Source organism: Lontra canadensis, unplaced genomic scaffold, assembly GCF_010015895.1.
Source record: "Lontra canadensis isolate GAN:19392208 unplaced genomic scaffold, GSC_riverotter_1.0 scaffold16, whole genome shotgun sequence".
In the NCBI taxonomy this organism is placed as follows: domain Eukaryota; kingdom Metazoa; phylum Chordata; class Mammalia; order Carnivora; family Mustelidae; genus Lontra; species Lontra canadensis.
Window position 1 is genome coordinate 14,288,028 of NW_022631010.1, and position 14,097 is coordinate 14,302,124.

The 14,097-nt window shown below is 38.5% G+C and overlaps 1 pseudogene; it reads left to right on the plus strand.

The window, feature by feature from the left end:
* The first annotated feature begins 13,210 nt into the window (after positions 1-13,210).
* Positions 13,211-13,334, plus strand: LOC116868807 (annotated as a pseudogene).
* Positions 13,335-14,097: the final 763 nt, after the last annotated feature.

Below are 14,097 nucleotides of genomic sequence, written 5' to 3' on the forward strand. Positions count from 1 at the left end.
TGGATCAGTCAAGGTATGGTTAGGAAAAAAGAATCCACACTAAGTATCATCAGAGAGGATTTAATAAAGACAACTTTTTACTTAGATCACAAAGGGGACATTGTCATTTCTAGGGTTGGGGCAATTTAGATCATTCATATCTGAAAAATGCAATTGCTACCCTGCAGGCTGGGATACACAGAGGGAAAAGGGAGTACCCCACAACCTAGGAGCTTGGAGAGGCTCCTAGATATCCTAAGTTCCAGCCCTAATATTCCCTAAACCCATCAGGTTTTTTTTAGAACCTGGTCACCCCTGCATGTGTCATTTACTCTATTTGGAATTTCATTTGCCCTATGTAGGAACAGCTCTGGAAAGCTACCCTGAATTTCTCCAACCTGAGGGCATTGTTGTCTTCTTTTCACATCCTTGTGATTCCATAGCTTCCGGGTCAACATGGATCACACTGGATTACCAGGCACCTACGCACAGCTGTCTCACCTACCCACAGGACTACAGTTTTCTTGCAGGTAAGAGTTATGTCTTGAAGAGTTCTTAGCACTCCTCCAGAGATGTTTGTTGAATTGATAGCAGCACAGACAAGCTCAACAATCCACAACAATACTTAAACAACTTTTTGAAGTTCCAACCAGAACTTCAAATACTACTCACCTCACCATAAAAGGATACAGAATATATGGGGGTGTCACTTTACATGTATGACATCAGTATCAGTTGCTTTTTGTGCCATTAAACAAACAAACAGACAAACAAAAAACTTAGTAAACTCTGTGGGTTGATCATTTTGATGGGGCTCAGCTGGGTGGGTCTTCTGGTCTCACTAGGGTCAGCCACACATCTCTGGTCAGCTCTGGGTGGGCGAGAGACTAGCTAGTCTAGGATAGCTTGTGTCTGCTCTGTATGGCACCTTCCTCCAGCAGGCTAGCCTGGGCCTGGTTACTGGACCAGTTCATTCTCACTTCTGCTGCAATCTCTTGTCCAAAGGAAATCACAAGGGTAAACAAAACTCAAGAAGTGAGGAAATTACCCCATCTTTTGGTGGGAAGAGATGGAGTCCTGACTATGGTGTGCTAGTTCCAAGCCTTAGCCTCAAAAGGCCTTGAACACCCTTGCTCACTATCTCTGTTGAGACCTTGCCACCACGAGAAACAGTCTCCTGGCTTTCCAGTTGATCCTACTGAGACCATCCTAGGTGAGTCTACATCTGCCCCTCTCAAACTGCAACAAAGACTAGCAGAGATGCTACCCAACCCACAGCTAACCACAGACGCATGAGTGAACTATGCCAAGACCAGAAGTGTAATAGTAAATTCTTCTTATTTTTAGCCACTGAGTTTTGAGGTGGTTTGCTATATATCAATAGCAAACTGGTAGAGAACTTACTACCATCCTGCCATAACACTAATCTCTATGTTGCTCCAAAGTATCCTTTTAGTTGTTATTTTAATGTACAAAGATATTTCCTTGAATTACTAATTTATACACAGTCTCCCTCTTTTGTTCTCAGTTTTCTGATACCCAATGGCAAGCTTTTGTTTTCATGCTTTTTGAAAAGGAATATAGCTTAAAGCTAGGGTCAGGAATGTTACCTATTCTCAGCACAATCAATGAGCAGAGCACAGCCTCTGCAGCCACAGGTTTTATGCTGGTTCTGACACTGACTAGTAATATATCTTCAGGCAAGTTTCTTTATCTGTACAATTTAGATAATGATGCAAACCCAGACCCCCACATAAAGCTGTCCAGGTTGTGTATTGCACAATTCTAACGGCTACCAACTGTTTTTCTCCAGCACATAAGCTTCATGACTGGACATAGCAGCCATGGGTTTTTTTTTTGGGGGGGGGCGGTAAACACATACATAGTAGGCATTTATTAAGGGTTAGCTCTCCCTCCTTCTGCCTCCTAACTTCAAGACATAACATTAAAGCCTGAAACAGCTGGCACTCCATGTTCTAACCCGGGGTTAGCAAGCTATGGCCCATGGGCCAAATGTGGCCCATTGTGTCTTTTAGTAAATAAAATTTTACTGGAACATACCCACTCCACATCTATGGCTGCTTCCATTTTACAGTGGCAGAGATGAGGAATTTTAACAGCTCATAAAACCTACAAAGCCTCAAGTATTTATGATCTGGCCCTTAGAAATAACCTCTTTATACCTCAAATTTTTATTGCACATAAGAAGCAGTTGGAACTTGTGTTTAAAACACAGATTCCTGGGGCACCTGGGTGGCTCAATTGTTAAGCTTCTGCCTTCAGCTCAGGTCATGATCCCAGGGTTCCGGGACTGGACCTGGCCTTGGGCTCCCTGCTCAGCAGGGAGCCTGCTTCTCCCTCTCCAGCACCCCCTGCTTGTGTTCCCTCTCTCGCTGTCTCTTTCTGTAAAATAAATAAATAAAATCTTTAGGGGAAAAAAAAAAAAAGTTGAAAAACTGGGATGCTTGGGTAGCTCAGTCGGTTAATTATCTGCCTTTAAAAAAATAAAAATAAAAATAAAAAATACACCGATTCTTGGGTCCCACCTGCCAGGGATTCTGACCCACAGATCTGGCTGAGACCTGAGAGGCTGCATTTCTAACAAGCACCCAAGTGGAACTGATGTTACCAGTTTCAGCACCACACTTCACACAGCACTGCCCCAACCACCTAACCTAACTAACCACCTAACCTAACCAGCTAACCTAACTGTGCTAAATCCTTATTCTTAATATGCCAAGATATTAATAAATTTGAAACATACACAAAAACTGAACCCATTTTGAGCAAAAACTGAATACCGTGCCTTAGGTATTAACCAAATTACACCCGCAAGCCATTTAAAGTACAAGTTTCCATACAGATAATTCATGTTTATTCACAGGAGGAAAAAGTTAATCTGGGCCAAAGACAGTAACCACCAGCCAAAGTCAGAAATCAAAACACACGCACAAAAATAAAGAACACATATTAGGCTTTAATTACTAGCCTGTGTACAAAATGAAAAATCCATCTTGAGGTTCTCCTAAATTAGAAGGTTTCCTCCTCCTAATTGTGTCATTTGTCCAATTCTCTCGAAAATACCTAATAATGGTATGCTCGGTGACAACTACATACTCCACGGCTCAAAATAATTTCTATTTTTCCCCACTAATAACAGATTGTTGATGCTCCTCTGGCAGTTCTCAAGCATTCAGACTGATCACTAACGAAGCAGCTTACTTAAGATATAGCAGGTCAGATCTGTTGTGATCCAGTGAATGATATTTGAAAATCATCCTGCAATGAGCCTTGATAAATTATTATAATTAAGCTGGTTGTTATTAGCCTGCCCTTCCTTGATCCCTAATTTAATTTCCTTCAATGGTTTCTTTCTTCTACCCATCTTTCTACTTCAGTGCTTAAAATAAAAAGAGCAAATCACTTCCTTTTAAAATTGTATAATGTACCTTCATTTTATCTTGATCACTGAGACCATCTTCCTTTTATTAGTAGAAAAATGACCTGAATATTATTTTGAGTCTATTTTAAATATAGAATCAGCCTCAAAGAGCAAGAGATTCTTAAATGGCTATGGGAGAGTTTACAGTCACTTAGGTGTCCAGTTCAAAGGTATAAAGTTAAAAGTAAATGCTAGCTTCCATAACGTGGGGCCTTAAAGGCAAGACTGGAACAAAAATCCCACACACTCCATGTGCAGATTCAAAGATTTATGAGCTCTTACAACTAAACACACACCCACACACTCCAATGGAATTGTCCTTAGATCTCAAAATGTGTTCCTGAAATAAATCCTTATGCCAAATGGAGTATTACAATAAAGAAATGCTTTGGATGGAGAAAAATCTGGTTTACCTCCTGGTTCTATCACTGTCTTTCTTTCTTTCTTTCTTTGTTTTTTTTTTTTTTAAGATTTTATTTATTTATTTGACAGAGATCACAAGTAGGCAGAGGGGCAGGCAGAGAGAGGAGGGGAGGCAGGCTCCCTGCTGAGCAGAGAGCCCGATGTGGGGCTTGATCCCAGGACTTTGGGATCATGACCTGAGCTGAAGGCAGAGGCTTTAACCCACTGAGCCACCCAGGTGCCTCTCTTTCTTGCTTGCTTGCTTTCTTCCCTTCCTCCCTCCCTTCTTTCTTTCTTTTTGCTAGTTCCTTGAGTAGCTTTGCTAATTTATTAAAGTCATGGCTCTTTTAGCTTGAAAACAGAGATTGAAAATTCCTATCTCAATAAATTTCCTAGGTTCTGCTGGGATCATGGTTTGGATCCACTTCTTCCGAGTGTCTGGGTTCAAATTTTGTTCCACTGTTTACTAGTTGTGTGACATTAGGCAGCTAAGTACTCTATCCATGCCTTAGAGTTTGTCACTCTGAAAAATGGGAATTATATAAGCATCCCCCCTTGCTGGATTTTTTAAAGGATTAATTAATTTTAGTGAAAAGGGTATGGCAAATGCTCAAAACGTGTTAATCATCATCATTACCATCATTTTTGTTACTTTGGTGATTATAAAATAGAGTGTTATTCATTCAATCTTCTGTGTTGTTGGCATAAAACTTACTGTCATGTAGAACCCAATTCTTATTGACTATGTTCTCTACCTCTGGGGCATTCAAATTTACCTTCTTTTCATAATGCAAAAAGAGTCTTGTTGGTGATCCAGCTTTCTGGGGTCATCTCCCTAACAACTGCTTGTCTTGGAACCCTTGTCTCAGGGTCCGTTTCTGGGAATTCTCAGACTAAGACATATACTTAATGCTGAGAATGCTAAAGTTAAAATTCACAGCAGACTACCTAGGAAATAGAGGAAAGTCCAGTGGAATGAAACAGGTTATTACTTAACTCTGAAAAGCAAGGATCGAAAGCAAGAATGTCTCGTTCAGTAAGTCTGTGTGCAAAGAAAAGCGGGAGTGGTGTCAATTTTGATTTTACCAGTGGTTCTGAGACATAAACTAGCCACCAGAGAGCACAGTGAGTGGAAATATCATCAGGACTTTGCTTGGAGCACTTGGTACTACTGTCCAAAAAGCAGATGTGAACAGGAAATTCAAAAAAGCAGAATGAGATATCTGTGGAAGCCATGCAAAACACATACATTTATCATGAATTTAAATTCCTCTAAAAACAATTGCCTGATTCTTCTTCTGGCAGTATTGAAATTTACAAAACCAGACTGACCTTTTTGAAAACAATTTAAAATGCTAGCTAAAATATAAATAAAATATTTTTTAAATATAAGCATGAGTGGGAGAGAAAGTGTGGAATTCTCAGGGGCCAAACACTGACTGAGAGCAGAAATCCAGATAGGCCAGCAGAGAGTCAAGGCCAGCTTCAAGCTAAAGGCATTTGCAAGTCCAATAGCACTTGAGAGTAGGCGGCTTTCACAGCCTGTTTTGGGACAGGGTTGGCTGAGGAGATGCCAGAGCTCACCCACATAAAACGGGGTCCACAAAGGGACTACTCTCAGAGTAGAGATAAATGGAGAAAAAATTGTCCTTGCTGCCTATCCCCTCCAAACCCTCCCATGCTTCACACCACATGAATCAACAAGGAAAGCTGATTATCTCAGACCCTGGCATTGGGTAGAAAAGAAAAGACATCAACTGAGAGCTTACAGTTACAAAACATTCCTTTGAAAGGTTTACAGTCCAACTCACATTACCTGAATGATCTGAAAAACCTCAAGCTGAGAATTTAAAAGCTTATAGTCTTACTTTTAGGGTAAGCTTCACTGCTTTAATAAATAAACGCTGAAATATCAGTGGCTTACCACAACCCATTTTATTTCTTATTTACATTATGTTCAATTACCAGAGTATGGGGGCTGGAGATGAAGAGCTCTCCAACAGAGGTGACTCCGTCTTCACTACATGGCTCATAAGGGCTTCCCGAGCATCTGCAGCTACCTGTCAGAGAAGAGGGAGAGGATTCTGTGAGGGATGTTCAGGGTAGAATACTAAAAATGGCCCCCAATGAATCATGTCTCCCCTTGCCCCTTTCACATTGTGACTTCGGAGCTCCTCTCATGGAAAGCTGGAATCTACTTTCTCATTCTTGAATATGAGTTGGCTTAAGACATGTGTTAGCGGGGTGCCTGGGTGGCTCAGTGGGTTAAAGCTTCTGCCTTCGGCTCAGGTCATGATCTCAGGATCCTGGGATCTAGCCCCACATCAGGCTCTCTGCTTGGTGGGGAGCCTGCTTCCTCCTCTCTCTCTGCCTGCCTCTCTGCCTACTTATGATCTCTATCTGTCAAATAAATAAATAAATAAATCTTTAAAAAAAAAAAAAAAGACATGTTGGCCAACAAAATGTGGTGGAAGCAACATTCTGAGTGCCTGAGCTCAAGCCTTAAGAGGGCTGGCAGTATCTACATTTTCCCATCTTGATAGACCAACTGCCATGTTGAAAGGATGTCCAGACAATCCTGCTGCAAAGAAAAGCCACATAAAGGCCAAAAGAATTGGGACTTCCCATGGAGAGACAGACCACAGAAGGTAGAATCATGGCACCCCAGCTCACAGTGAGTGACCAGACATCTGACGTGATAGAGACCATTTTGGGCTTTCTAGCCCAAGGAAGTTCACAGCTTAATGTAGCCAAACAACTAAGCCCAGCCAAGACTAGTAAAATACTGCCTCATCAACAGACAAGCTCATAATAAATAATAAAGTGTTTGTTGTTTTATGGCAGTAGGTCTTGGGAGTTATTTGTGACATAGCAATAGGTAATTAAAATGGGTGTTCATTCAGTGGCAAGATGTTTATCAGCCACATTTGGAAATGGATGCATTACTCCACTCACATTCCACTGGCAAAAATTCAGGCTCAAGGCCATACTCAACTCCAAGGACAGCTGGGAAATAGAATCTTGCTACATACCTAGGATGAGGAAGAAAATGTTTTGTGAACTAGCTTGTTTTTACCATAGAAAACAGTCCCTGTTCCATAGTTCCCAAGCACTTAGCATAGGCAGAAACAGAAGGAATTTACCTTTATTTTAGACTTCAAAGAATTAGAACAAAATTCAAAATAAGCCTAAAGACAAGAAGGAGACATAGCTCTGGCTATTACAGCTTTTTAATAAGAACATAAGAGAATGTTATCCCCCAAAATTTGAAAATGTTTCCCCAAATAATGATATATCAACACTGACTCAAGTGTAATAGGAAATGTGAGTGGCCTATAACCAACAAAGAGAAAGAATTAGCACTTAAATCTTTTCCACAAAGAAATTCCCAAATCCTGACAGATGAGTGGGCAAGTTCTAACAAACATTTGAAGAAATAATTTGAATATTAGTCATACTCTTCTAAAGAACAGCAAAAGGAAGAATAGTCCCTAACATTTCATGAGGTGAGTATAGTCATGTTACAGAAACCAAACAAGAAGCCCAGGGAATGGAAATTTTTAAAAAAGATTTTACTTATTTATTCGTCAGAGGGAGAGAGAGAGAGAGAACACAAGCAGGGGGAGCAACAAGCAGAAGGAGAGGGAAAAGCAGGTTTCCCACCAAGCAGAAAGCCCAGTATGGGGCTTAATCCCAGGACCTTAGGATCATGACCCGAGCCAAAGACAGACGCTTAACCAACTGAGCCACCCAGGTGCCCCAGGGAATGGAAATTTACAGCAAAATTTCACTCATGAACATATGGATAAAAATCTTAAAGAAAATTTTAGCAAGTTGCTGAGGAGAATAAAGAAAAGATAATACATCATGACCAAGTTGGATTTATCCTATGAAGGTGAGGTTGGTTTAAAAAATAAATTTATTTGGGCATCTGGGTGGCTGAGTTGGTTAGGCATCTGACTTTTGATTTTGGCTCAGATCATGAACTCAGGGTGGTGAGACAGAACCTTGTGTCAGGCTCTGCACTCGGTGTGGAGCCTACTAAAGATTCTCTCTCTCCCTCTCCCTATGCCCACCCCACCGAGAACAAGCTCTCTCTTTCTTTCTAAAAGAAAAAAATATATAGGGGTGCCTGGGTGGCTCAGCGGGTTAAGCCTCTGCCTTTGGCTCAGGTCATGATCTCAGGGTCCTGGGATCGAGCCCCACATCGGGCTCTCTGCTCAGTGGGGAGCCTGCTTCCTCCTCTCCTCTTTCTGCCTGCCCCTCTGCCTACTTGCGATCTCTGTCTCTGTCAAATAAATAAATAAAATATTTTAAAAAAAGAAAACAATATATGTATTTATTTATTTACTTACTTATTTATTTCACTACAGTGACAGATTAAAAGAGTCTAGTTTCCAGATTGGCATATAAGGAACTTGGAAGTCTTCACTTTGTCTTAAAAGTAAGTAAAAAGTTGAACAAACTGAAAATCAACAACTCTTCTTAGATCCCTCAGAGAATTGAGGTCACAAGGCAAACTGCTGCCCTAAATACTGAAGACAGAGACAAGGCAGGTGGAGAGAATCACAACATACAGGAGCAGAAACCTCTTCTGGAACCAGTTCAGGGGTAGGAAAACTGTCAACTAATTGATGAATTGCTAGAGGCTCAGTGTGGATAAAACTGAGAGTTAAGAACTCCAGGGACACAGGTGTTTTTTGGGGGGTGTGGTGGGGTACCATACTTTTTGAGCTTTACCTCTGCCAGGTTCTCATAGTGAAGGTAAAGAGAAAAATCCCCTGGGGCTTCCAGTAGGGGAAGGGAAAAGTAGCCATTTTGAAATATTCCAGATCATCCTGTTTCGCCCCCAGGCCTAATCTTTTGGATTTCTAACTGACCTGGAGGAAGGGAAATACCTGATCCCCAATCCACTCTGGCCATTCTGTCCCATCAAAGTGGGGAAAAAAGTACTGAGAGACACTTGTGAAATTCACAGCTCAGGGCACAGGCTCATTAAAGGGCATACCAATCATAGGATTACAGAACATTCTCCTCCCCCACATCTTACCATCACATCACAAAGCCCAGCTTACTCCAGTGTCTTTACCCAGTACATCATGTCCAGCCTTCACCAAAAAATGACAAGACATACTAACAGAGGGAAAGAAAAATGCACATTTGAAGAGACAGAGAAAGCATCAGAACAAGAGTCAGATGTGGCAAGATGTTGGAATTACCAGAGTAGCAATTTAAAATAACTATGATTAATATGTAAATGACTTTAACGCAAAAGGCTGGCAACATATAAGAATAGATGCATAATGTAGGCAGAAAGATGGAAATTCTAAGAAAGAATCAAAATATGTTAGGGATGAAAACACTGTAGCAAATGAAGAATGCCTTTGGTGGGCTCATTAGCAGAATAGACATGACTGAGATAATCTCTGAGCTTAAAGATATGTGAATAGAAACTGAAAAGCAAAGATTAAAAAAAAGGAGTGCAAAAAAGAACAGAATACCCAAGAATGGTGGAACCACCACAAAAGTAATAATATACCCATGATGGAAACACCAGAAGGAGAAGAGAGAAAGGAACAGAAGAAATATTTAAAGGAACAATGACTGCGAATTTCCCCCAAATTCATGTCAGACATCAAACCATAGCTCAGAGAACATCAAACAGGAAAAATGCCAAAAACCAAACAAATAAACAAATAACAACAACAAAAACCCTACAATGGGAATATCCTATTCAAACTGTGAAAAATCAAAGATAAAGTCATGCTAGAAGCCAGAGGAAAAAAACTCCTCATCTTACCTATGAAGGAACAAAGAAAAGAATAACACCAACTTCTGATAAAACATATAAGTGAGTAAAGACTGGATCAAAAGTTTTAAAGTGGTGAAAGGGAAGACCCCATCAACCTACAATTCTATATTATGCAAAATTGTCCTTCAAAAATAAAAGAGAAAGACTTTCTCAGGCAAACAAATATTGAGGAAATTGGTTGTTAATAGAACAGTCTTTGCAAGAAAGGTGATAAAAATTTCGTCAGAGAGAAGGAAAATAACATAGATCAGAAATTCAAATCTACATAAAGGAAAAGCATCAGAGAAAAAAGTAATGGTAAAAAAAAGAAAGAAAGGAAAATATTGACGTAATCTCAATAGATTTGGAAAGGATGGTGCATGAAATTATATTTATATTTATTATATTTGTTTTAAAATTTTCTGGACAGAGGCACCTGGGTGGCTCAGTCAGTTTAGTGTCCAACTCTTGATTTTGGCTTAGGTCATCATCTCAGGGTCATGAGATGGAGTCCTGCATCCGGCTCCACGCTGGGTGTGGAGCCTGTTTGAGATTCTGTCTCTCCCTCTGCCCCTCCCCTGCTTGCCCTCTCCATCTCAAAAAAAAAAAAAAAAAAAAAAAAAAGGAAAAAGAAAACAAAAACACCACCTGCCATCACCACTTTTGTTGCATATTATCCAGAGAACAAAACAAGGAAGAGAACCATAAAGCATAAGAATTGGAAGGAAAGAAAGTTGACATAATTCAGAGCTGATGTGATTATCTATAGAAACCCCCACAAATCTGTAGTCATGTTATTATTATAAGGAGTAAGAAGTACAGCAAGTTTGCTCGAACAAAACAAATACCGGCTATTTAATTGTATTTCTATAAACCATTAAAAATAGTTATAAATCATAATTAGAGAAAAAAAATTAAAATAAAAATTAATAGTAGTTTGTGACTTTCTACAAAATAGATAACTGCAATATTGACAGGATTTATTTTGAATCTATACATCTATTTAGGAAGAACAGACATCTTATCATTATTGAGTCCTCTGATCCTTAAAAATTATATATCCCTTCTTTTATTTAAGTCTTTTTCTAATTTCCCTCAGCGAGGTTTGGAGATCTTATCATAGAGATCTATTACACATTATTTTATAAAAGTCACCCTTACGTTTTTCATATTTTTGAAATGTTTCATGTTTATGATAGGCTTTTCCATTTAATTTTCCAGTACATCACTGGAATTCCCAGTCATCATTAAATTCACTTATTCCTAGTAGCTTTTGTTCTATGTTTATTACAGAGATGACATTAAATATTAGCAGAGAAAGATAAACATTTTAGCAATTAGCTATCCCTATGAAAAAAATGAAATCAGATCCCTTAACAAAGACACACACGATTCTCCATGGATTAAAAACTTTAGAGGGAAAAGCAAAACTGTAAAATGCTGAAGAAATGTCCAAAAAACCATATTTATGATATTGAGATAAGGATTTCCTAAACAAGATAAACTTCAATTAATGAAGAAGAAAGGTAATAAACTTGGATATATTAAAATTAAAATTCTCTGACGATCATAGAGTTGCAGCACAGAATAGGGGTTGGGATCTCACACTTCAGAGACTAATGCCCAGGGTTTGAATACTGGCTCTGCTACCAACTACCAGTATGAACCAGAGCAAATTACTCATACTCACCACCTCTCTTTCCTCAAAAGTTTAGGTTGATAATATTACCTATATCAAAGAGTCGCTAAGAAGATTAAATGACTTACAGGAAATTAGCGTCATATAACTATGTAAATGTTCATAAAATAAACTTTATAAAAAGAAATCAATGAGAATGAAATTTGAAAATTGAGAGAATATATTTGCAACAAATATAACTGACCCAAAGTGTTAGAATATCTATCTATTGATCCATCCATCAATCCATCCAACCCTCTATCTTCTTCACACAAATCAAACGTAACAGACAGTAAGCAAGGGACATAACAGGCACTTCACACAGAAGGAAACAAATACTTTAAGGTCGATTTGTCATTGTTGGGGAAAGCTGAAGATGCTCCTAACTTAAAAGCCAGTAAGCTCACTCTTAGGAATACACCCTGGAGGAACCATTATACCTGCAGTTCAAGAGATCATAATAATAACATTTTCAGAGTACTGCCAAACAAAACAAAAGACAAATTTCCACCCATAGTAGATTGGATAAGTAAGTTATGTAATTCAATTTTTAGTAAAACCGAACAGTTAAATATATCAACCTGGATGAATCTCAAAAATACAATACAATGGCTTTTTTTTTTTTGAGCCAAAAAAAGCAAGTCACAGAAAAATACATTCAGTTTGAATCCATTGATACAAAGGTAAAAGCATGCAATATGAAACACGTTGTTTAGGTACACAAATATATGTGGTAAAATAAAAAAGAAAAACCAGAAAAATGATATAACACAACATTTAGACTAGTTACCTCTGATAACATGGCAGGGATAGAATTAGAATGGTGCAAGAGGGGGGCGCCTGGGTGGCTCAGTGGGTTAAAGCCTCTGCCTTTGGGTGGGGTCATGATCTCAGGGTCCTGGGATAGAGCCCCACATCGGGCTCTCTGCTCAGTGGGGAGCCTGCTTCCCTCCTCTCTTCCTGCCTTTCTGCCTACTTGTGATTTCTGTCAAATAAATAAATAAATTCTTAAAAAAAAAAAAAGAATGGTGCAAGAGGCACTTCAATTTTAATAGAAATGTTTTATTTCAGGTGACTAGTATTAGGGTGTCATTGCATTATTATTCTTTATCTCCTCATGTTCTATACCATTTTCTTTTTGTATCTACTCAATGTTTGATTAAAAAAGCAATCAAATACTAAAATCACTTGTAGAAGAGAGTTATGATGTATAGTTTTTAAGTAACCACAGGAAGAAATAAAGGAACAAATAAATTTTGATCAACATAGCAAAGGGCAAGAAAAAGAGAACAGAGAAATCCAAAACACCCAGAAACTCCCAATATAGAAAGTGGTGTTGCAGGGTGGCAGGGTTCTTGCTCCTGGAGTCAAAGAATGATGAAGATTGAATCTAGTGGAAAAAGGACTAAATGAAGTGAAAATCTTTTAAGAAAAGGCTAGAACAGAAAAGAAAAGCTGGTGGTCCTGAATGGGTTGCCACTGAGGGCTTTTACATTGGTCTTTCACAGGAAACTGATCAGGGAATTTGGTAAATTTCTTGTCAATATCACCGTGGATTTGTGAATATCATGTCTATATTTAGAACAAACGGAGCCCGCTTGTAAATATCATGAGCACAAAGGAGATGCTCTTGTAAATATCATGTCTATTTCTCCACCTCTGGTATTTCTGTGAGCCTGGTTATGAAGCTCCCTGTATTAGCCTAGTCCCATCACCTCCCCTTTGTCTCTCCCTACCTAGCCTTGCCTGTCCTACGGCCCAAGTAAATTTAACCAAAATAATCATAATCACTATTCTTAGTAAAATTTGTTTATTGTTAAGGCAGTGATTCTCAGACTGTTTCAAGAAACAAAATAAAACAAAATTCAACTATATGGAGAGGTATATTCCACAACAATACAAACAAAACAAAAGCAGCAGCTTTGCGTAGTGGCAGTATCGTAGCCAATGAGGTTTATCCGAAGTGTGATTATTTCTAATTGAAAACAAAAAAATAACAATATATAATAGAAAGTTTTAATTTGGAAAAAGGGGTTTATTCTATTTTCCAAAATTATAAAGACCTCATTGAGAATAATATAGTCCTATTATTCACAGAGTCCAAATTTGTGTTTGCTTACTTATTAAATTTTATTTGTAACCCTAAAATCAATACCCATGGCAATTTTGCAATTATTTACAGACATGTACCAAGTGGCAAAAAATTAGAGTTATCAATGTGCAGTTTTCAGTGGAGGAAAAAAAATCAAAGCTCTGCCTTCTTATTTCAGCTCTCATACTGTAAACAAGTATCCTTTTCGTGGCCTATTTAGGGGCATGTTTTTCTTATTTTGTATGCTTTTTCTTGGTGATTTCACGGTTTAAAATGGCCCCCAAGCAGAGTGCAAAAGTGCCACCATGGCTCCTAAGTGTCCTTTATGGACAAAATGTGTGTTAGATAAGTTTTATTCAGGCATGAGTTATTGTGCAGTTGTCCATGAACTCAATGTTTATGAATCTATAATATGTATTAAATAAGGTGTCTTTAAACAGAAACACATATAAAACAAGATTATATTTTGATTGGTTGATTAAAATGTTGCGACCAGTGGCTTGAAGGAACCTAACTTAACATGCCCCCTAGAAGCAATGTCTCAGTATTTGCTAATTTAGTCTTCAAGCTGACTTTGAGAATATAACAACCACAGATAAGGACAATCAACTGTTCTTATAGAGCACAAAATCACAATCACATTTGGAGAACTGAACAGGTCTCTGAGAATTGAACAAATCAATTAAACTAAATTCAATTAAAATATAAAGAAT